This window comes from Maniola jurtina, chromosome 4 (genome assembly GCF_905333055.1).
Source record: "Maniola jurtina chromosome 4, ilManJurt1.1, whole genome shotgun sequence".
In the NCBI taxonomy this organism is placed as follows: domain Eukaryota; kingdom Metazoa; phylum Arthropoda; class Insecta; order Lepidoptera; family Nymphalidae; genus Maniola; species Maniola jurtina.
In genome coordinates this window covers 9,396,705-9,421,387 of record NC_060032.1, presented here as the reverse complement: position 1 = coordinate 9,421,387, position 24,683 = coordinate 9,396,705, and the positions used below count along the sequence as shown (strand labels likewise).

The following is a 24,683-nucleotide window of genomic DNA, read 5'->3' as shown; positions in this document are numbered from 1 at the left end:
AATGTGGTTTTAATTATTATTTCCAAACATTGCAGCGTGCTTACTAATGTTTACAATTATAAGGTTATTTATAAAGTAGATAGGTACCTATTTGCGCATAGTAGAGATGGATTATTTCACAGGTAGCATGTGAAAAATCATGTGAAAAGCCTATTCGTTTGTAACAAATATTGCTATTAACTTAAAGTATCCATTTAAATATTCACGAAGCAAAATCTCACATAGTTTGGAAATGATTACATTTAATCCAGCTTTATTGTTGACATTTTACGCGTGCATGGTCATCGAGTTACAGAGCGCACGAATGAGAACACTCGCATCCCTGTGTGATAAAAAGAAAAACATCTAGTTCAATTAATGTAGCAAACAATCTTTGATACGAGAAGCGAATTTCTGCACTTGCAGTCATAAGTATGAAAATTCACTTTCCGTAAAACCCAACCTGCGAAATATCACCGCTATTGATCTTGATCATAGCTAAATTCTTAATCTAGCACAGGATTGTAATTGTGTGAAAATTGAAAAATCACTGCGAAGAAATAAAATAATTTCACCAAATGAAAATGATGTAAAATTAGCAATCATGCCCATTGCTAGCGCATAGCAGTTGGCAAACCTGTTTTAGATCACGACCAAGTATGGTATGTGAGTGGCGACGCGAGGCGTGGTGCGCCGAGGCCGTCTAGTGCTAAGAAATCGAAAGTATTATACCACATTACTTAAGTTATAATCACGACTTTGCTTGGTTAATCTTTGACCCAGCATTTTATTTACTGGTTAGTGAAGTCTAATCCATACTATATTATACTTATTATAATCAAATGAATATTATTGCTAGCTACTCAATCTAGGACGTCACAATTGGTAGGCACCGCACGATTTCTCTTTCTTAGTTTGAATTGGACGCGTTATACTTACTTTTCCTTATATGATTTTAATAAATTATTAAATACAAACTGGAGAAAACTTCCAGGAGACTCGAAGGTTCTCACGCTTTAGGCGTTCTTTCACTTGTCATCAGTTTATTCGTTAGTTAGCAATACGTACATAGGTACCAGGTAGAACACGTTCACGACGCTGTGCGCGGGTCGCATAACGCGTCGCATAACTCATCGCATACGCGTATCTACGGGAAGGGACTTATTTATCTTGCTTAGAGAAATAGATTGTACAATAAGTTTTTTTCGAGGGGTTGCCTTATCATGCGATCAGTCGGTGGACTATGAGCAGATTGGTTGGAGGACAGCTGGCGTTCATTAGGAGAATGTACAGTATAATTCATACTTTAATTAATGTGAAGTTGTATTAATCTGTCTGCTAGCTTTCCACGGCCCATCCCTTTAACAAAATGAGTTTAATGAAAGGTACAGATAATATAGATATTTAGCATCCCAGGGATAAACAAACCTAGGTTATTTAGTGTCTCAAAAAATTCGAAGAGTTCACAAACAATCCACTGGATTTTTAAAAACATAAAGCTACGCGGACGAAGTCGCGACTTTTATCTAGTATAATATAAAATGACTATTCGAAATAAAACCGGAGTAATATGCATTCAAAAAAATAAATATCACTCGCTTTAACGGTGAAGGAAAACATCGTGAGGAAGCCGGCATGCCTGGAAGTTCTCCATATAATATTATTAAAGGTGTGTGAAGTCTGCCAATCCGCACTTGGCCAGCGTGGTGGAATATGGCCAAATCCTTCTCATACTGAGAGGAGTCCCATGCTCTGTAGTGAGCCGGTAATGGGTTGATCATGATGATGCTGATGATTCGAAATCTTTAAACTAGGGTTACCCATCTTGTTACAGACTGAAATCAATGTTGCATTTGCTCTTCTTGTGTCATGTAAATCTGTTGTAATCTTAGTAAAGGATGTGAGGAAAGAAAAAAAATCTAGGTTTAATAACTAAACTTAAGTTACAGACATCAGTTACTTACTTATTCTATTTTATTTATTCCGTTAGTTATTGATGCAAGGAGGTGAACTAGTTGTCATAAATATCGACAACGCTTGCGAAATGAAGTGAATTATACACGTTTGACTATTTTACGTTCATGATAATTCATTCATACCAACTGTTATTACTTCGCTTAGATTTGGAACTACATTATAATTTGTTATAAGTACTACGGTCTACAAAAACAACTTTCATCTTTTTTAAACTGATTTCAAAAAACTTATGCGAACGAACACAACTTTTGTTTTAAATTACTAATTTCAAAAATAGTAGAACATGTAAGAAGGTAGATACTTAGGATACTTAGGTACTTGGCGTATTATTAATTTTTTCCCACAAGAACCCTGCAAATCTAAACTGATTGCTATAATTATTTTTTATCATCCGAAAGGATAATATACCTACCGCCAGGTTGGTCCCATTTTATTTTAATGAAGATCTACCGAATTATTTACCTACGAAAATGGAGGACAGAACTTATCAAAGGATAGTAATCACTCGCGATTGTAATTATAGATAACTAAACTTTCAACGTTAAAGTCGGTTGTATTTTTAATGTGTTTTTTGTACTTTATCCGTGCGTTAAAAAATACAATAGGATTTTATCGCATCTTGAAGCTGTTCTGTTTTTACTTACCTTAGCAAATGGTGTATTTTCTTTACGTGATCAACTTTTACGATACTTTAATGACTTCTATCTAACGATAACTGTCCTATTCCACCTGGACATGTTCCAACAACTCGCTAAAGAAGTAATAACATTTATCTTAGGTGCTTGCAGAAGCTAATGAACTGAACTTCTGCTGTAGACTGTAATGCAATTTCAGTACCCTGCAGGAGCTTAAAAAGTATTGAAATAAATGGATATCATCATTTCTTGAGTTAGGTATGTTTTAATAGCTGCAAGTTTTGGCAACTACAATATCTGGCCTTTCCACCTGCGTCCTCCAATGTCCAAAGATGCAAGGTCTATCTATCTATCTAAGCCGGACACTATGCCCTAAAAGCTGGACATGATTTTTTTTCTGAACGTAACTTTTATAAAATAGGTTACCTAATTATTTTCAATAATTATTATGAATAATTTATTAATAACAATTAAATACGTACACTAATTATTTTAATATGTTACGTATTTTAATTGTTTGTTAAGTACAAATAAATTTTGTTTGGTACAAAACTGTCGCGCGTTGCAGTCGTGAATCAGCTTATAATATTCTGTACTAGAGGATGCCCGCGACTTCGTCCGCATGGATTTAGTTTTGTAAAGATCCTTTGGGAACTGTTTGATTTTCCGGGATGAAATGCCTATGTCAATTACAGGGACGCAAGCCACCTAGATACAAAATTTCCTACAAATCGGTTAAGTGGATGGGTTTTTAGGAATCCCGTGGGAACTCTTTGAGTATCCGGGATAAAAGCCTAGATAGCCTATATCCGTCCCCGGGATATAAGCTAACCCTGTACCAAATTTCGTCAGAATCGGTAAAACTGTTGGGCCGTGAAAAGGTAGCAGACAGACAGACAGACACACTTTCGCATTTATAATATTAGTAAAGATTGCTTTGCTCATGCTGTTGAGCAAAATTCAAACAGGCCGGACACGTAAATATTCGGCCGGAACCGACCAAACATTTCCGAATAAAGCCGAATGCCTGGTAACCAATAAGTTTTTTTTTACTATCTTTCCTTTTTCAATGAGTTTATAGATAAATGTTTATGTATAGATTGTTACGGCTATACTCACGTATTTAGTCGACGCTCGACTAGTATCGATTCGAACCCATCCGGTTTAAACGTTAAAATGTTTATGTATTTTTTCATCAGGGTGAATTTATCTTAAACCATGCGTGTACCGCGGTCGTACCAGGACGAGGCCTGGCAAAATAAATTGTGCGTACATTGTATGAAGTAATTCATGCTAGACCAAATCGTGCCTCTTGTCCGGGCCACAACAAACCCCGCACGACGCGGCAGCGGCGTAGCGTTTAATCATGACGTCCCTATTCATTTCTTTCCATTCACAAAAGAAAATATAAGTACCGCATTATGTTGTAATCTCAACCTTGAAACCAGCCGCTCATGTATATCAATGTTTTTATCGTAGAAAGATTGTTCTGAACAATAATTACGCTTTTGTATCTAAAACAGCCTCGCTTGCCGCTTCCTGAGATACGTTTCGCCGAGAACAAAGCGGAGGCTCTCCCCACATATCAGCATCTCAACAAAGACCTCGCAAACTGTTTTGTATTCTGTTTTCATATCATTTACATTGTTATTTTATGAATGTTGAAAACCACTGACTTCTGAAGTTTTATGTAAGAATTTTGTTCGGTTTTGTTATTTTGGTACAATATGTCTTGTTGTTCGAAATATCATTTCATTTCTATCTGGAGTATTTATAGCTGTTGGCCGCAACTTCGTCTGCTTGGAATGTGAATGGATAGTTCATAAGTAGGTACCTATCTACCTAAACCTTCCTCGTAAAAGTTTCTATAGGTACTATTTATATAGGTTACCATACGATAAGGTTTTAAATATGATGGAAATTACATTGAAATCTACTTAGATGTTAAGAAGCTATATGCGAATATACAACAAAACGTTTTCAGAGAAAAATCTCAATTCTCTATCTTAAGTTGAGTTTATGTCCACGACTCTTGATACAACTACAAGCCTCTAAACCAATTTTTTTCTTGATACAATTCTTATAAATGTGTATAAGAACTGAAACATACGGATTCTCTTCATACTGAAAAGATATATTCAATGGACAGCTAATTATTTTTTATTTTTTATTAGTTTTGAGACGAATAAAGAGTATGAGCCAGATACAGGCACATTAAAATTAAAATTTGATATCTAGGTAAGTAACAAAATATTTCGGATATTTATTTGCGGAAATATTATTTTGCCCTAATTAAATTTTAGTGAAATGTTAAGTATTTCATTGATTAAAATATTTATCGAGTTATTTAATGTTTAATCCGACTGCGGTTTTACTAATTAGAACAAGACCGGAGTTAATTTGATGGACGTCCGGCATTTGCATAATTTGCGGTCACTCAAATAGAGACATTGTGACGTCACAGTAATTTGTCAAATTGCTGCTTAATAAAAATCAAGCTACTAATAATATTGGTTTATTAGAGCATTGGGCTAGCGTGGCAGACTTTGGCATAAACCCAATTCTCATTCTGAGACGAGAACCTCAGGTAGTTTGGCAATGGATTGATCATGATGATGAGAGTTTGATCTGAAACTAAGAGTTCAACATTCTGCATTTAGATTTTGAAGAAGGTACTTCATTGCGATGGTCAACAATTTTTGTGACATTAACTACAAAGTTGACCATTGCTGTCCCAAAACCACTTTTGTGGTAGCCACATATCGCATTGTTAACATTAATGAGGACTTTGATCGCTAGGAACGACGCAATCAGTTGACATTCAAATATCGTTAATGTCTAAATTATGTTTTTATTTGAAAAGCAACAAGTATATGAAACTAGATGATGTCCATGACTTCGTCCGTGTGGATTTATTCTTTTTTTTTTTAATTACTGTGGAAAATTTTCGATTTTCTGAGATAAAAATTAGTCCATGTCAGACTCCACGATGCAAACTATCTCTGTACCAAAAAGATGATGTCTGTGATTGAGGCTTCTTTTACTTGAGGCCTTTTTGCTTAAACGATCAAGTGTTAGAAGCGCCACGATAACCAAAGATAGGTAGATACGACTGGTAATGTATGGCACAACTTTCAAAAAACTTTCAAAGAAAGGACACCGTTTGGGCGCTGAGACCGTGCCTCGTGGAGTCAGGTTTATAAAAGTTCCGTTGGAACTCTTTGTTTGTCCGGGCCAAAAAGTAACCTATATCTTTCCCTGGGATGGAAGCTACCTCAATACCGTTAAAACTGGTTAAACAGATGGGCAGTAAAAGCTAAAAGACAGACAGACACAAGTTCGCATTTATAATAATATTATTTACCCATACATACTAATATTATTAGTATGTACGGGTTAACCAATACTATATTAATACAGTAGAACATTAAAACTGTTAACAATCCTAAAACATTAATAACAATGTTATTTTGTAGGATTTAGTGTTCAATTATACCAAAATCAACCAAGTTTTTAAATAGACAATAATAACGATGTTGATTTTATATCCTTACTTAGTGCCGAATTATATCAAAACCAATAAATTCCATAACGAAGCAAAAATTGAAGACGCTCAATTTCTGCCCGATCAAAATGAAAACCATAACATATCTCACACAAAATGTATGCAAAACAATATATCGCGTACCGGTTGTGGATCCAACCCGGGAAGGTGATCAAGTGACATTTAGCTTGAATTCTTCCGCAGATCAAACTGTCAATTAATAAACCAGTCTAGAGCAGCCAGATGTAAAATTCGTCCTGGACACAGGTTGGAAAGTTTTCCACTGTACTTTGAATGCCGGCGCAAATGACGGGACACTGAACAGATTCTCAATTTAAAAAAAAAGTAAACAGCGTGGCATCTCCTCTGTAAATTGTAAAAACTGCTGTGCTTTTACATATCCGTACCTATAGCATTTCAGTAAAAAATACAAAGTAGGTACCCATAACCATCGTAACCAGTTTTCACCGCTATTTATAACCTTTAAATATTTGATCTATTACAGTTCAATGGCTATTACACTAATTCGTTGTGACTAAATTTAAATAATTGAAGTTTTAAGTATTTACTTACTAATTTTAGTATAAAGTTAAAAGTACATACTTAAAGTCATCTCGTGCGCTGTTTATTTGTTTGTTTGAACGCACTAATCAGTCGTAAGCCCCTTATAATTTATTATATTATTAACATAGAGGATGTTAATAAGTATAATACTCTAGATTGCCTACACAAGCTCTCTGTAGATGTTCGAAGTCGGATCGAGTGAGCAGCTGACTCACAGACAGACAGGGGTCTAATAGAAAAATATTATAATATATTTATGCTCTTACTTGTTAATTGGGAGCTAGGGAGCCCCTTACTTTATCGTGCCGTATGTGAATGGAAACGAACAATGAATATCTTATAAAAACATCCGCCTGAGAGGAGGCGTCTTTAAATTAGCATATCAAATTCATACTATGTTTGAAAACAGCTAAGTGGATGATTATATCGAAAGAAAACATTAGCATTTCATGTATTATCTAACATTCTGTTACATAAAAAAATACGAAATTAATATCTTTATAGTCTCTAAACGAATTATTATGTAAAATGATGGAGTGGTTCAAAAACTATTGTAATCACTAGGTAAGTACCGCAGAGATTTCTTTAATCTAAACATAGTATCAATGTATAATTACATACTACTTAGTATTAATTAATAGATTTCATACATTCAGAGTTCAAAGTCGAAAATAGTAAAGGAAGGCCAAACAGAGTGAAAGTGTGAAGGAGGGGGAAGGCAAGGCTGCGAACTGCACCAGCCTTTACGTGCCAAATGGTAGTTAAGTAATCGTATTAGTTGCGTTAAACGTTTGAACAGATACCTACTGTTATAAAAATATTCATAATATGATTGGCAAGAATGAAAAATGATTTATTGTTAATTATAAATTTTGTACCTTCTTTGTGGTCACCAACGAAACTAGACTTAGTCCAATTAGGTTCCTAATTGGAATATCTAATTTGCTCCAAGGCTGTTTATGTTTATTATATTGCCAGCAAATAAATCCATTTTTGTCATTGACGCTCATATCACTGATTTTTGTAATCATTATCAAGGTAAGTACCACTACTAAGAAGAAATTTTTTTTACTGCGGATAATTTTGTGCTATAGCATATATCTATTATTTCTTTTGCTATATTAAGACATATTTTAATAATACCTACAACAATAGAATATAAAAGACTGGAACGTTGACATCAATGACCTCTTTGTTCTGATATGAATGAAGGAATTAGGAAAGGAGTCTTTTTAGGTTACCCAAACTTGCGTCTAACAAGAATCAAGCCAATACCCATTCCTTCAGGAAAATATTTGTGTGGATATACTCGTATCTTTCATTTTACGAAACGGGGAATCACAAATGGTATTGTTAGATTCGCCTTTTCGTTCCTCTTATTCTATTTACCCAAGTAGGTAGGTCGCATTGACAATAGTTAAGTAGGTATATACATATTATAGTAAAATAATGTTCTTTTGTATGGAAAGGTTATAAATCAGATATTCATATATTCTATTGCGTAAAGAGCCTATTTAAATAGTTCTAGTGTTTAAATACCCGAATGTAATGAAGTATTGATGCAGGAGAGGTACAAACTTTCACTAATTTTTCTTCATCATCATCATCTCAACTACCTACTATTGCACGGGTCTCCTGGAATGAGAAGTTTAAGGCCACAGTTCACCACGATGCAAAGCCTTAATGTGGATTCCTACTTTACATACCTACGTTAGAGGGAGAGAGAAAGAGAGAGAGAGAAAGAGAGAGATATTATGAAGGCATACTATTCTCAAAAGTAGTACATATGTAATTATCAGGCATGCAGTTTTCCTCAAGATGTTTTTCCTTCCCCATTAAAGCAAATCATATTTAATCTATCTTAACTCCACTTAATCTTAACCTTATCTTTCAGATAATATACCTACATACTTAGCTGATTGAAATTATTTATTGTACTTAATTCAATAACGGCACAGATAAGGTTAATAAATCATTTAATTTCTAGTATGTAGTTCGCACGATGCATCTGATTAACCAGTCCTATTTAATTAGGTGTCTAGTGTTGCATATTCATCATCCATTAATTTGAAATCAGGCAGCCAAGCACATCAGAAGATCAGCGAATAATAATATAATAATTATTAATACTTTTAAAATATAGTACAATCATGAAATTATTTGAATTTAGAACATATAACCAATGTAATAGCGAAAGATCCATAAAGATCATAACCTATGCATTCTACCTATGCAATGTATGGCCATAATGTGTGTGTGGGTATTTATTAGTAAGTAAGCCTAGTATTAACTTGCCTTCAAGGATTTCTTACAATGAAACACGTCGTCACCCAAGTTTTTTTTTTTAAATTCGGAAGCGGACGTTAAGGCATAAAACGGAAGTTTCGCCACATATAAGTAAATAGCCAAGGTGAGAATAAATCTATCTTAATCTGGGTCTTACCCTTGCTTGTAAGTTTTGAGCAAGTTTTCTTGAAGTAGGTATGATGGCGGAGGTCGCAGCTGTTCCGTACAAACTTCCAAAACAACTTTTACCTCTCGTATACCTTCCTATCCTATATATAATATTCTTTTAAATATTTAATCTATCAAAGGTCTTTTTACCTGACTGCGGCACAGCTCAAAAGGAGCGTTATGTGTTTGACCTGCACCTATGCATGTTTACGAGTATGTTGGGTGTGTTTTGAATCCTAGCTTTAGCCCTAATTCGCACTAGCGTTAAAAAAGCCTTGCGTTAAAACCCGGCGTTGCGCTGAAAATACAAAGTGCGCGTTAAAAAAACGTTGACGTGTGAACAGATACCTACTTGGGAATGCATTTATTCTATTTGAACGCTTTTTTGACGGACGTTAAAAAAGCTCTCATGCGAATGAAGCCTTAGTTTTAAGTTCACGTAATTAAATTATCACCATTACATCATTATCCACAAATTACAATCAAAAAGTGTACATTGGTACCCAATTTGAATAAATAATTTAAAGAATGTATGTATGTCAGCTTCTATTTCCGCTCGTAACTATTAAACGGCCCAACCTATTTTGATAAAATATGATACGTCCGATACGTCATTAGATTCGTCTTGATACCGCGAGTTCGCCTTTACTGGATACATAAAATTGAAATCCCAAATTTTATGCGTTTTAATAATAAAATGTACGTGTTGAAAAAGATGCGTTCAAAATGCAGTCGAAGGATTTTTTAAATATTTGTTGACATATTGTTCATGTTTATTATTTAATAATTAATTAATTATGTATTTTTTGATAGTTTGAAAATTCATTTACATATTGTGTTCATTACTTTTAAAACCATTTCTAACTCATACAGGAAAATGTAGACATCTCTACAATTAATACTTAATCAAGGTGACTAGCCTATAGTCAATCTCGTATAAATAGTTTCACAAACAGTAAAATGGAATGCGGTAATCATGCCATACTATTGTATCGAGTCATGCATTGCTGTTTGACCTTACACCAATAAAAAACTTACATAAAAAGAAAATACTCTGTAATTTTGTTAACAAGATGTTTAAATAAATACTTTACTCCGCACTAAATAGTGCTACGAATGTTTAAATTAAAAACTTTTCTCGCCTATTTATATGTAGGTATGAGTATCCTAAATATATAAGTCCAAATGAGAAGTCAAATAAAAAGTATACAACAAAAGACAACAAAAAGGTCTTCTTAATTAACAAGCCTCTTACGACTAGGTTCATTTCGTAAAGAAACTGTACCCGTATTCGGCGCTATTTCCATTTTACCCACTTTTTGCATGTTTTTGTCAATAGATTACCTAGAGACAATAACGCGAGAGAAACCGACTACTTATGGAACAAACCTACATCAATGTGTACACACAGAATAAAAATCCAGGATACAGTCCATACATCCATGCAATATTAATCTGAGTATCAATAATATTTGGGTTCAATTTCCAATGAATTCTTTCTGAGAATTTTAATCAATACAGTATCTCATTGGCAACGGATAGCGCCCTCGTAACTCTTGAGGTATTTACCAGCGCTGTGAAATAATAGCTCGATCGATTACTTAAAACGATAAAAAAATTTAAGGACTGAACAGACGCATCGTTCGACGAGAGCGAATTCAACGCGTCTTTTAGGACGAGCTTCGTGACGCACTAATAAGCACTGTGGTCTGGGAGTTTCTACACCCAATTCTCGATAAGGGCAAATTGATAATAATTATTAAATTGTCTCTGGTTTAGTCTACCACCCTACTGGCAAAGCCGTACCTCCAAGCATAATATCACTCCGGTGTACAAAATGATAAAGGTACCTATTATGTTTAATTAAACTGCCATCTTTGCATCCTAAAGCCAGCAGATCGCGGTCAAGACCTTACAATTTTATCGGATTAAAAAAACTTCAAAACAAAGCGTTCACACTTGATACCGCTCGTAGAGTTTCGCTCATGTATTCGCCGCGTCATTGCGCTATGTAGTATGGCATGCTTCAGACTACGATTTTAGTATTTAGAGTGATCAGACAGTTATAAATCATACATATCGTATATACGCGCTTACTGTGACTTCCTGCAGTAAATGTTGCACCTTGCTAACGCGCTTTGTCTACCTAAGCCTTTACGCTCTATTTACGTACGGTCGCTGAATCGTAGCCGGTAGGTGTTTCGTTTTCCTAGGCTCTAATGACAGGGTATAAGATCCTTCTGTTTCTGCTCTGAATCACTTGGTAATAATATATAGTTTTTCTTAGTACTTTTTTGGTTGTTTTCTCAACATATTATGGGGTAATTCACAAATAATAGCTCGAGAAAGTTACATCCATCTAGCGAACTTTCTATATAAAAAGTTGTGCGTTGTTTGTTTTGTTCGTACGCGTACCAAAGTCTAAAGTATCTAGGGTAATAAATTGATGTCGCATTGAATTTTTATACGAAAGATACTTACAGAAGCTACTATTTACAGAGAAGATGGGGAGAGTCGGGGATGGTAACTCTCGTGAAAAACTGATAACGCATTGGCAATTCCTTGGTGCTGCAAATGTTGATGGGCGGTGGTTATCACTTACTCCACTTGCTCATTTGCTCGCTATTTATAAACAAAGAAGAAGCTGATCAGACTGCTACCAAAGCTGTAGCAAACACTCATTATAGCTCCCAGTTGCAAATATACGGTCCAATTGGTATTCCCATTGTAATAGTGTCATCGTAGTATTATTAATTACATCATCAATATTGCTCACGGTATACTCAGATAAATTGAGAAGGGTCTTCATGGGTATAATTTTGATTTATCCATCTTATTTGACAACTTATTTGCACAATACCTATTAGCTGACCCACCTGGCTCGGCCCCGGGTATACTTATTTCTCTACTTCTATAGACTACAATTTTACTGAATGATGGTGAATTTTCTGTAATTGTAAAGAAGTTTAAAAGCTATATAAGTAGACTAACACAGAGAAACATGGATTTTAAATTTGTGTTATGCTTTTTATTTAAAAATAAATCCCGTTTTACTTTAACCGCAAGACGAACTGTGGCCTTGCGGTTAAAGTAAATAACTTAAGTTTAACTTAACTTAAATTTTTAAAGATAAAGTTACCCAAGTAAATATATTATCATCTCTATCCCAAATCGAATTCATTCCTCGTGGGTACTGTTCATCAACGGATTCGATAATAAATAATTGAGTAATTGATTGAATAGCAAATATTTTGGAACCATCAAATAAAATAATGCAATTAACAATAAATTATGATTTAAAATATAATAATTCACATATTTAAAAAAAAATACAGATATTATCATTAATTAAATTAGCTTTTCCGATTAAAACTAAAAAAAATAATTGTGAAAAAAAAAATATTATTTATATATTTTTCAAATATTTAAAGTGATTGGATTTATAGTTTTTAGCGTTCCGTACCCGAAGGGTGCCATGGGGACTATTACAATAGACTCCGCTGTCCATCCGTCTGTCTGTCAACGGACTGTATCTCCTGAACCATAATAGACAGAGAGATGAAATGTTTACAGAATGTGCATTTACCGCTATAACAACAAATACTAAAAATTTCAAAATTACCTCCATGAAAATTTCAAATAATTAAAAAGTATTATATGTAGAAGTGTTATAGTACGATGGTACGGAACCCTTCCTGTGCGAGTCCAACTCGAACTTGACCGATTTTTTTAAAATAATGGGCTAACAAAAGTCCCAAAAGTTTATTAGTATGAAGCTCTCACACAGAATATTGAACAGAAAAAAAAACACGTAAAAAAAAAACAAGTGGTGGCTCGATAGGGAGCCTTTGCAATTAATTTCAGTTTCCCATTCATCCTGGTGCATGGCAATTGATATTTCACGCCGTTGACAGCTATTTTTCATGCGAATTTTCGCGGAGTGCGCGATGAATTTTGCAAAAACCATTTTTCACTATGACATCGCACGTCATTGATCTGTACGAAGCCCTATATTTTTAAGTGATGTCATGTCTTCATAAGAATTATTATACTTATTATATCTTTTAGCTTTTTTAAACCCCCGACCCAAAAAGAGGGGGGGGGGGGGGGGTGTTATTAGTTTGACGTGTGTGTCTGTGTATCTGTCTGAGGCATCGTAGCTCCTAAACTAATGAACCGATTTTGATTTAGTTTTTTTTTGCTTGAAAGGTGGCTTGATCGAGAGTGTTCCTAGCTATAATCGAAGAAAATCGGTTCAGCCGTTTGAAAGTTATCAGCTCTTTTCTAGTTACTGTAACCTTCACTTGTCGGGGGTGTTATAAATTTTTAATTTACACTTGTTATAGTATCTATTGAAATTAGTACTTATCTAACAAAACCCAACCTTTTTATTTACGTTGGAGTTAGAGAAGTGCCATGAAATAATAAATACTTCAAATAGAATTAATATATCTCGCAAAACAGCATCAAAACTTTTCGTGCTTTTTGTCACTCGATAAAATTTATCTGCTCCATCAATAATATCGCTATCTTTATCAGAATATGACGCAATTCTTATGATATTGTAACAAGAGTATAAGAGATTAAATATTAATTAATATTTTTTTACTTAAAAATATTTATTAGTTCCATTACTTGTTGTGTTGATGCGTTATCTTTATTTGGTAATTTTAATAAAGTTTGTGTTTAATGTGCTTAGTTTATTACGCTTTACCGTTGACCTTAACAAAATTGATGTTAACACCTATCTAAATTGGTACCTACTATAAACATAGTAAGTCTATGAAAATTAAATTTTATCATTCAATAACAGTAGTTTTGAAGGCAACAAAGTGGTCAGCAATAAACATTAACGTGTTATAGTCACGATCGTAGTTGTGTTTAGTTATTAGTTAACTAATACGTTTTCGATCTGTCAAACGGACCTTAACATAACTTAGCAAGTAAGGACCTTGTGGGTGGTAATGGTCCATGCTAATTGCTTACAATGGCCACAATAATCTCAACCTATTCGTCACGGATACAAAACACTTTATGGAGACTGTTCACTTTTTCTTGTTGTGATGTTTTCCTTCACAGTTAATGCAAGTGATATTTAATTGTTTAAAACTCACATAACTCCGAAAAGTTACTGGTGCGTGCCCGGGATCGAACCCCCAACTCCTCGAATGGGAGGCCGAAGTCTTAACCACCATGCTATCACTGCCTTATAAAATTAATATTACTATGATGAAACGCACTAAAATAGCTATGTACTTACATTATTATTTATTACCTATCTATCGGTATAATATTATAGCTAAGAATATAGCTAAGAATACTCTCGATCAAGCCACCTTTCAAACAAAAAAAAAAAAACTAAATTAAAATCGGTTCATTCATTTAGGAGCTACGATGCCACAGACAGATACACAGATACACAGACACACAGATACACAAGTCAAACTTACTAGGTCCCCTCATTTTAAGTCGGGGGTTAAAAAAAAATACGAATGCCAGTAAAACACTGTCATTGAGTTCTACAGAGCTCTTATTCAGCGGAGTTGACAAGTGGCCACTACGTTTTCATAAGGCCAAGAGCAAGAGAAAACGTAGAACTATCTAACTGCCGAATGGAAGCGAACGAGTGTTTTACTTGTTAATATTTACCCACAGGCCTTTATTTATAAAAAAATATGAATGTGGCTTATACTAGACGACCTAATAATATAAGCTACTTATATTTATATTGTATATGTATAAGTAGTGTTTTATTACTAATATTTCAATAATTATTCGTCATCGTCATCATATTTCAGCCTATAGATCTCCATTATTGAACATAAGCCTTTCCAATACACCGTCTTTAGCCTCCCTCATACAGCCACTTCCCGCCAATCTCTCTAACTCTTTGGTCTACCTTGTTGGAGAGCACCCCACAGTATCTACTATCTACGCCTACTCATACTCGGTTTGCAACGTAATTATTTTATCTAATCTCTGACACGTCTCCAGTTTATAACTTTGAGGCTTCAATTGCCATCGCTCCTATGAGGGACCTGTCCACTGCTACTTCAACTAACTATGGTTTGGACTACGCCAGTGACCTTGGTTCTCCGTCGGATCTCTTGAATACCAATTGCTCGCGTGTATTCGCCGTGTCTGCATTTAACTTCGTAGTTGTGGCCCCACACAATATGACAATAAGTTGGCCGTGAGAACATTTCATAACCCCACAATAGGGGCAATTTAAATCTGCTGCAGACACGCTCGGACTTGCGTTACTGCATGCAATACTTTTGTTGAGTAATGTTCATTGCTTAGTAATTAATGTTAGTTTTAGGAAAGACTGTCATTGAGATAAAAATACTATTCTATAATTGACTTTTATTGCTATTTGATTGTTAAATTGGTTGGATTTCGCAGATTCGTGTTTTTAGTGTATTTCTCACGCTGCGAAATAGCTTCGTTATCTAGAATTTTGGACACAAAGGTGTTGCAACATTTTATTTGGACAAGTTTTTTTTTTTCAATAAGTAGGTACCTACTTAAGTTTCAAAAAAATTTGCCTAAATATTAATAATTTTTATTTGAGTACCTACCTCTGTTTGATATAGTAAAATACTGTGTTTTAGCTTGCTTTTGCTTTAAACCGGAAAGGTACCACCTAATTAAAATACTACAATCTTCAGTAAAGTTAAGTCTGATCTATGATCTCAGACCAACTTTATAAATAAATAAATAAATAAATCTTTATTATCTTAGCAGAACATTATTTACAGACTTTGGTGTGAGGCCCTGCCTCCTGATGAAGTGAAAACTGTGTTTCAGGAGGCAGTGTCTTCCCATAATATAGTGTACAGCACAATATAATATAACCACTTATAATAATTAAACTAAATTTAAATTTAAAACACGTGAGTACTTAATAATTAAAGATATACTTAATATTTAAAGATAGATAGTTAGAATTCTAAGAGCTTTGTGTAGTGTTTGTGTGTGTGTGTGTTTGTATGTGTGATGTGTGTGTGTGTGTGTGTGTTTGTATGTGTAATGTGTGTGTGTGTGTGTGTGTGTGTGTGTGCGAGTTTTGAATTGAATTAATGTTTTAATTTTAAGTAAGTATTCATATTTCATGCCTATCAAGAACTATATTAATACTTATACCAACATAGGTAGGTACTTAATCTATATACATATAATAAAATTGTAGAAAAGTGGTGTCTGTACAATGGAAATATATAAAAAAAAAGTAGCAGGGGTTGTTATTATATCGATGCCGAACCCGAAATTGTAATTAATTTTTTTTTGTCTGTTTGTCTGTTTGTCTGTTTGTCTGTTTGTCTGTTTGTCTGTGTGTTTGTGCACGCTAATCTCAGAAACGGCTTATTCGATTTAGATACGGTTTTCACTAATATATTGTAGTAAGCTTCACTTAGGATTTAGTGTTTATTTCATGTCAATCGGTTCATAAATAAAAAAGGTTTGTCAATTTAAAGAATCACGGCGCCTCGGGCCTGAACGTCCGTGGCTATATAAAGCGCGAAAAGTCACTATTCCACGCGAACGAAGTCGCGGGCACAGCTAGTAGGTATATATTTCTTTGTTTGTACTTCTTTAATTAACCGATTATAACGAAATACATAAGTAAATGTATGCAGACCGATATTTTACTCCAGGGAAACAAAGGGTTTTCGAGATCATAAAAAATGTGAAATAATAAATTATGTGAAATCACGCGGACGAAGTCTCAAACAAAAGCTAGTTGTCTATAACTCAATTACTTATACAGCAAGAGTACAAGACCTCTACTATTTTTAATAAAACAATGATGTCGCAAAAATAACTGAACAGTAACGGTTTTTAATATCATATTTTTATTTTTTACGAGACTTGCAAAATCATTGATAATAATATAAATGCCAACAAGCACTGTTAAACTGGATTCTATGAGTATAGTTATTATATAGAGATATAATTATCTGTCCTAATGAAGAGTTCTATATTTTTTTAATAAGAATAAATACACATAATATGCGAAATATACATTAAAAAAAATCTTAAATAGTTAGTTCTAAGTTTCTAGTAGTAGTAATAGGGTTTCTATTCAGAAAGTCTGGAAAACCGAATACGTAATCCATTTATTATTTTTCACATCTGCTTAGATAGCTCATTAGCCCGATCCCCGTTCCGTATTCCTCGTAGCACTAATGAACTGATTTTTTTCAGATTGAGATCAAATTCTGTCACTAATGATATGAATCGTTTCAGTCGAAATTTTCTGAATCAGTATTTTCTCGGATTCGGATCGGTTCAGTGCACAAGCGATCTTATCGAATAATTTTTAATACGTGCATCATGCCGCGTGCATGTCGGTCGGAAAAAAATATTAATGCCGTTACTCGTGTGTAACGTTTTCTTATTCCAATTCCAGTAAATCATTGATCGGTACCGGAATTTCCTTTGCGAATATTTTTCAGCGGAATATTTTATATACTGTCAGACTATCGTATGAATATGAATATTGTAACTTTACATACCTAATTGTTGTACATACCTAACACTTAATTTGTTTATTTGTTTTAATATTGCGCTTTTTTCTATTTATTCAGCAGTTGAATAGTAGCAGAACTGAAATAGCATACCCATTATTACTTTTTTAATTTTTCTTGTGCCGTATGTCTTTGCAAACTTATGGTGGCTTCGATGAGGACTGTATTCTATATCTATGTATAGAGGGCTAGACAAACAGACTTACATAAATAATAAGGTTAATACTATTACTGCATCGCGTAGCAAAAACCGTGTGAAGTAATTCAACAGTACTATTTATATGATATCTGTAATAACATTGAAATACGTTCACCCAGATGATTCTTGAAGCATATCGTATTATGCGGATATGAAAAAAAAATATGAAATCATTCACAAGTACTTAGGTACCCACTTATTGCCATTTCTTGTGCTTTCAGACTTGAGTGCTTAACTGTCCGTGAAGGATAGATTTCACAGGAATGATATTAGGTATGATATATTTTTAGTGCATAATTGTAGCAAAGTGAATTACCCTATGTCTAGGTACCTACTTTATATATTATACATCGATGGTATAGATTTACAAAATAAACTAAAATATTTAATTGTACTCTTATGTGGTGGGGTCTAGGGTTCGACCCTTCTTTACTCTTCTTAACTTTTCGGAGTTTGGTGCATTATCACACTTCACACTATTACACTAATATTATAAAGGAGAAAGTTTGTATGTATGTGTGTATGTTTGTAACTCCTTCACGTAAAAACCACTAGACGGATTTGGCTGAAATTCAGAATGGAAATAGATAATATTCTGGATTAGCACATAGGCTACTTTTTATCTCGGAAAATTAAAGAGTTCCCACGGGATTTCGAAAAACCTAAATCCACGCGGACGACGTCGCGGGCGTCAGCTAGTAAGTAATAAATTTCACTTGCTTTGATAAAGGAGATCATGAGAAAACCTGCATGCCTGAGAATTCTCCATAATGTTTTCAAAGGTGTGTGATGTCTCCCAATTAACATTTGGCCATTTTGGCCGAGGTGTACTATAATATTTAACCTTCTCATTCTGAGAGGAGACCCGTTTTCAGTAGTGGGCTGGCGATGGGTTGAGATGATGATGAATGAAACGGAATTTCATTTTTAAAATTGAATTTAAAACTATTATTTTGGTTCATGTACACACAAAATATGAAACCGAGCTGTTTGTTTTAGAATCTAGTTTTTTTATCAAATAGTGATAGACGGGATGTATAAATAGAAAATTGTGAATATAAATTCATTTAATTCATAAAGCCTCTATTGATTGAACTACAAAGTGAACTATCTAGTTTTGTCACAGTCATATTAATAGTTATCATAATTATCATCATCCATATTATAAAACGAAGAAAGATTTTTTTGTTATTGATAAACTCTGGATCTACTAAATCGATTTAAATAATTCTTTCACCATTAGAATGTTACCTTGTCCAGAGTAACATAGGCTGTAATAATATATTACTTATACATATTTGTTATATAGACTTTTATCAAATTCGGCGCGGATCAGCTTATCATGAATATGAGTGGATGTAAATTAATTATTTTCCCTTTTTGTTGCCTTTTACTGAAGGCAAGTACCTATAAACTTAATACAAATTAGAGAAAATAAGAAAGTGTTAATTGTTTGCAACCGCCATAGCGCTCTTGATTATAATAAAATTATTGTCTACGTACGTAATACGTTATATAACGTACCTATATATAATATTTTGATCATTTTTAGCAAAAAGATTTTTGATTTCAGGGCTAAAAGACGCAGGTTTATCAATTTCTGAAGGGCATTGAATTTGAATCTGATATTTCACTCCATGTAGAGTGTGTCGTAAATAAAAGTTATTTGAATGTCACTGATAAATGAAAATGGATACCTATTCCTTTGAGACCCAGTTAATGGAAAAACTGTCGTGATACGAATTTGTAGGTAGGATGTACTATATCATTATAGTTAAACAAAATTCAACATCTAAGGTTTGGGTAGATAACCAATGTTAACTCAAGTTTTTGATTGGATGGGACTTTGACTGTGCTCGTTGGTCTTTGATAAACGGACTTTTTGGTCCGAATTTTATTTGCCTCGGTCCTAGTTATGGTTATTTTTACCATACTTTTATTACCTACTCAATACTCTGATTGCAGTCGATTCGACGTGAATAACCGTTTATCTCGCCAATAACTATGTATTTAGAGTAATAAACAGAGATTGATTAAAAATCGGGAACAAGAAACAATGAACACCGAAACTAAGAATTTTGGAAAAACAGCTTTGGATGTTCGAAAAATATGGGTAAAAACAATTCCATAGGTAAAACAACCATGACAAGTTACTATTACTATTATAAGAAAAGAAAACACTTTAGCGCTTTATGCGTGTGCTCCTACATAGCAAATGCTGAAGAATCCATTTTGGTACCACACACCATCGCACCTTGTTTCAAATTAAGTATTTATCTGTACCTATCTATTTTTTCAACCATGTTCTAAATAAACGCTCTTTGCATATATATTTTTTAAAATTATTTATTCAATTAAAGTTAGCCCTAGACTGCAATCTCATCTGGTGATAAATGACGATGTCTAAGATGGAAGTGGGCTGACCTGAAAGGGATGTGGCATTTTTTATTAAACCCACACGCCTTTGGTTTCTACACGGCATCGTATCGGAACGCTAAATCGCTTGGCGCCACGGCTTTGCCGGCAGGATGGTAACTAGCCACGGCCGAAGCCTCCAACCAGACGATCTTTCTTTCTTTCTAATGATAAATTAGATAAACGTATAGCACGATGACAATAGCAACCCTAGCCTGTCATGTAATATTGCGCACGCTAAATGGCCCCAGGAAATTAATGATGGAACCACACAAAACATCGTCAAGCCTATTGTGTGCATACATAATTCCTCCCTCTCTAATTAGATGTCCGCTTTATGGCCGCAATGTACCTATCACATCTGAATGTGAAAATATATGACTTTTTTCTTAAGAGGAGTTTATTAGTAGCGTGCTCCTAACAAACATAGTTCGGTTCTGATATGAATATTAACCAATCAAACTAAACCTGTAGACATGTTCTAGAAACAAATACCTGTTATTTGCCAGATTTCCGTAAAAATGTATAGTTATAATCTTAATCTTTTAAAATGTGTAGTCAAGGTGGTTCCATTAAGTTTGTTTGGTTAATATTCAAATGAGAACCAAGCCACATTTCTAAAAAGAGCGCTGAGGAACACGCCAGGGAAACTTCTCCCAAAATACCAGTTTCATAAGTTCGATACGTGGCTAGGTGCGCGCGATCAAAATTATTTTTAAAGAGTTGATGCTTGACAGTCTAAGTCTGATACTAAGGACCTATACAAAGCTGCCATAACTATTCAATTTAAACAAATTGATAACAGTTTTAATTTCTGAACATCTCATTAGTATAGATATTGTTATGGTCACTACGTAACAAAGTATAAACATAGGATGTATTTGTACGTAGAGAAACGTAGTGACGCGTTCTACGTCACGGCATTCGAATCGTGAAAGCGGCGCGTTCCGGCCTGCAGCACAGTTTCTAGGCACGAACCGACGAACGCAGCGGATCGACCATTATACGAGCGAGTGGAGGCCATTTAAACGTTTTCAAGGAAAAATAACATTGCCAGATATCTTGATTAGGTATATAGAAAGGATGGCCATAATATAGCACGAAATAATATTTTTATGATATTTAGTTCCTTAGCACGGTACCGATATTCCGTAGAACCGGTATTTACGTATCGCCAAAAAAACCATAGGTATCTTTACTTGTCACTTCAATCTAATTTATTTCTCTTTAGTAACACAATATGTACTTCTAATAGCACATAATATACAGCACCTGTAATGCCCTTTAATTACATCGGACGTACCTGGTACCTACGTAACTCGTCACGTAGGTACTTTACAGGGTGGGAACATCGGTGATATAAAATAAATCGTTATGATAGACGTATGCGAGCGTCAATGCATATTAAAACAAAATAACATCAAAACAGCTCATAAAAATGTATATTTTTAAGTAAATTTAATAAATAATACACGTAAAAAATCCGTCGTCGGCTTGTCGTAGGTAGAGCAGGAAGTTGTTCGAGAGTAAAAAGGAGACTTTATTTGCATAGTTGTTTTAAGGAACTGGAATAGTCACTTTAAAATATAAATCCGCCCGAAATAGGACAGTTTTTTTATTCAAACACAATTTTATCAGCAAGTACTTAACTATCTGTAGCATAGTGCTGCAAAATGTCCTCTTCGAAGGAAAATCGGATCCAATTTTCCTTTCTATGTTTGGATAGCAGCTAGTTACCATTAGGCGACAAAATATATTTTCAGTTTACAAATCTATGTGATTTGTAAACTGAAAATATATTTTGTCATACACTAGTATTGCCCTGTCTTTTATAAACAACTAGCCGATGCCCGCGACTTCGCCCGCGTGGATTTAGGTTTTTCGAAATCCCGTGGGAACTCTTTGATTTTCCGGAATAAAAAGTAGCCTATGTGCTAATCCAGGATACTATCTATCTCCATTCCAAATTTCAGCCAAATCCGTCTGGTAGTTTTTACGTGAAGGAGTAACAAACATACACACACACACACACACACACACACATACAAACTTTCGCCTTTATAATATTTATAAACAAAAACAATGGCAACGCTATCAAAAATTCCAGTAAAGTAAATCAATACAATTTTTATTACAAACCCGTTGCTTAAAATGTCTACTGACCCAACTTTCTTATTAATTACAAGTAATTAGGGTATTAAAACGTCTAAATCTTTTTCTCATAATATTTACTTTTTATCTTAATTTACCTACATTTTTTTCGAATTGATGATGGTAAAAGTTTAGTTTTCACTTAGTGGATAAAAATATATTTCACGACTGAAACCGGTTTTATTGAATTTTGTTCATACGATTTCAACGTTGAATTAATTCCAACATAAACTGAATAAATATGGACCGAACTAGCAATGTGAAAATCTAGCGTAACTTAATTATTATAGATATCTATTTTTTGCTATCATAAGGTTTGGAATGATAAAACTTTTATAGGTACTACATCTTTAAATTAAGTAAGTATTATGAGCCAATTTCAGCCATCCACCAGTTGCGTACTGTGGTACATGTGGTGTATAGGAGGCGTATACTAACTATATTTTCACATAAACAATGTTTATGTGAAAATATGGTTAGTATACGCTTGTACACGCCTCCTATAAATACTCTTTCATGTAATACATATCCCACCAAAAACATTTCATGTAAAATGTGGCCAAGACTCACAAGTTCATAACGCTTTCACTGTTAAAAAGTTATGAGATCTCTAGTAGAGCCAAGCCCCTAGCTGAGCTTAGAATTGCGCTGCCCATGGGACCTATCCCAAGTCCAAAGTATATAGCTCTTAAATGCTCTTGAGTATATCACATTTATAACAATAAAGAACAAATAACTCTACTTACAAGCTCTGATTTTACAAACCCTAAATCTTGGTTAAAAAAGGACGGCTTGGCGGTTTAATGTTCGTGGTACTTTTATCTGATATGTTTTCCTGTTGTTTGAATGAAATTCCTAGCCTACATACCAAATTTCAGTCTTCTAGGACTTAGGGAAGTACTTTAGAATTTTTGACTAGAGGGGTTTTGAATGGCAATAAATCTGAAACCATAACAGGTAGACAATTGATACTTGGTACGTTTGATAAGTCTGTCAAGGACATATTATCCTGAAAATATCAGCATTCTAGCGATAGACTTTACAAATAATTTGCTTCCCCCATACGTGAGAGTGGAGGGGGAAAATTTTGAATTTCTTAATTTTCCTGTAGTTTGTATGCAATTTCTAGTGTACACACCAAATTTCAGCCTTCTAGGACTTCGGGAAGTACCCTAGAATTACAGACTAGAAGTTTTGACTGTCAATAAATCTGAAACTATAAAAGCTAGACAATTGATACTCAATGCGTTTAATAAATCTGCCCAGGACATCTTATCCTGAAAATATCAGCATTCTAGCGACAGAATTTACAGATTTGCTTCACCCATAAGAGGCGTAGAGGGGGGGCATTTCCAATTTCATAATTTTCCTGTAGTTTGTAGTCAATTTCTAGTCTACATACCAAATTTCAGTCTTCTAGGACTTCGGGAAGTACCTTAGAGGTTTTGAGTAGAGGTTTTGATGATCATCAGTGAGGGACGAAATCGGCGTATTTTAGGTATCAATAAATCTGTAACCATAAAAGCTAGATATTTGATACTTGGTATATTTGGTAAATTTGCTGAGGACACCTTATACTGAAAATTTCAGCTTTCTAGCGTCATCCAGACCGAAGTTATGACGGGTCGAAAATACGGCGAAACACTTCGAGAAAAAGGTACGTAGCGCCCCGGCCGCCGTTTGGCTCGTCTTGGCGGGGGCACTGCCGTGCCCCCTGATATTACATATATAAAAAATAATTAAAGCTTCAATTCTTGCTATGCACACAACACAAGTACCTACCTACTATTTTCAGCTTACCTTACAAAAATTTTCAGCTACAAAAGATTATTACTAACATGATATGAAACAATATAATTCAGTAAAGGCAAATAACGTTAGGCGTTTCGTCGAGCAAAATTTATTATTTCCTATCTGAAATCAAAGATTTATGACTAGCTTGAATCAAAGGGTTATAGGAAAAGCGTTGAAAGATTTCCCTTTTGGTTTTTGCAATGTTGACCTACATATATCAAAAATAAATATTTATGCCATTTCCACGAAAATGTGATTTGCCAGGGTACCAAAAAATCATAACTAACCATTTGAAAATAATCACGCAAATTGTTCGAGATCAAATACTACCTATGTGTGTAACAGGATGATTGAAAATAAATGTTTTATTTATTTATTTATTTAAAACTTAGGCACATTCTAGGAACAAATAGGTACTTGTAACTTGGGTTTCTTGATTT

At 34.2% G+C, this 24,683-nt stretch overlaps 1 protein-coding gene across 2 annotated transcripts in view; it reads left to right on the top strand.

Annotated features, from left to right (window-relative positions):
• Window positions 1-24,683, top strand: part of LOC123864524 (mucin-5AC) — an 81,042-nt gene that overhangs the window by 24,957 nt on the left and 31,402 nt on the right. Inside the window, exons 1-2 of one of the 2 annotated variants that reach the window (XM_045905005.1) lie at window positions 14,281-14,291; window positions 16,123-16,127. The exons of the other annotated variant lie outside the window; for it this stretch is intronic. The gene's annotated coding sequence lies outside the window, so the exon portion shown is untranslated. Of the gene's footprint in view, window positions 1-14,280; window positions 14,292-16,122; window positions 16,128-24,683 lie in introns of those variants that run through there. 2 annotated transcript variants of the gene reach the window in all.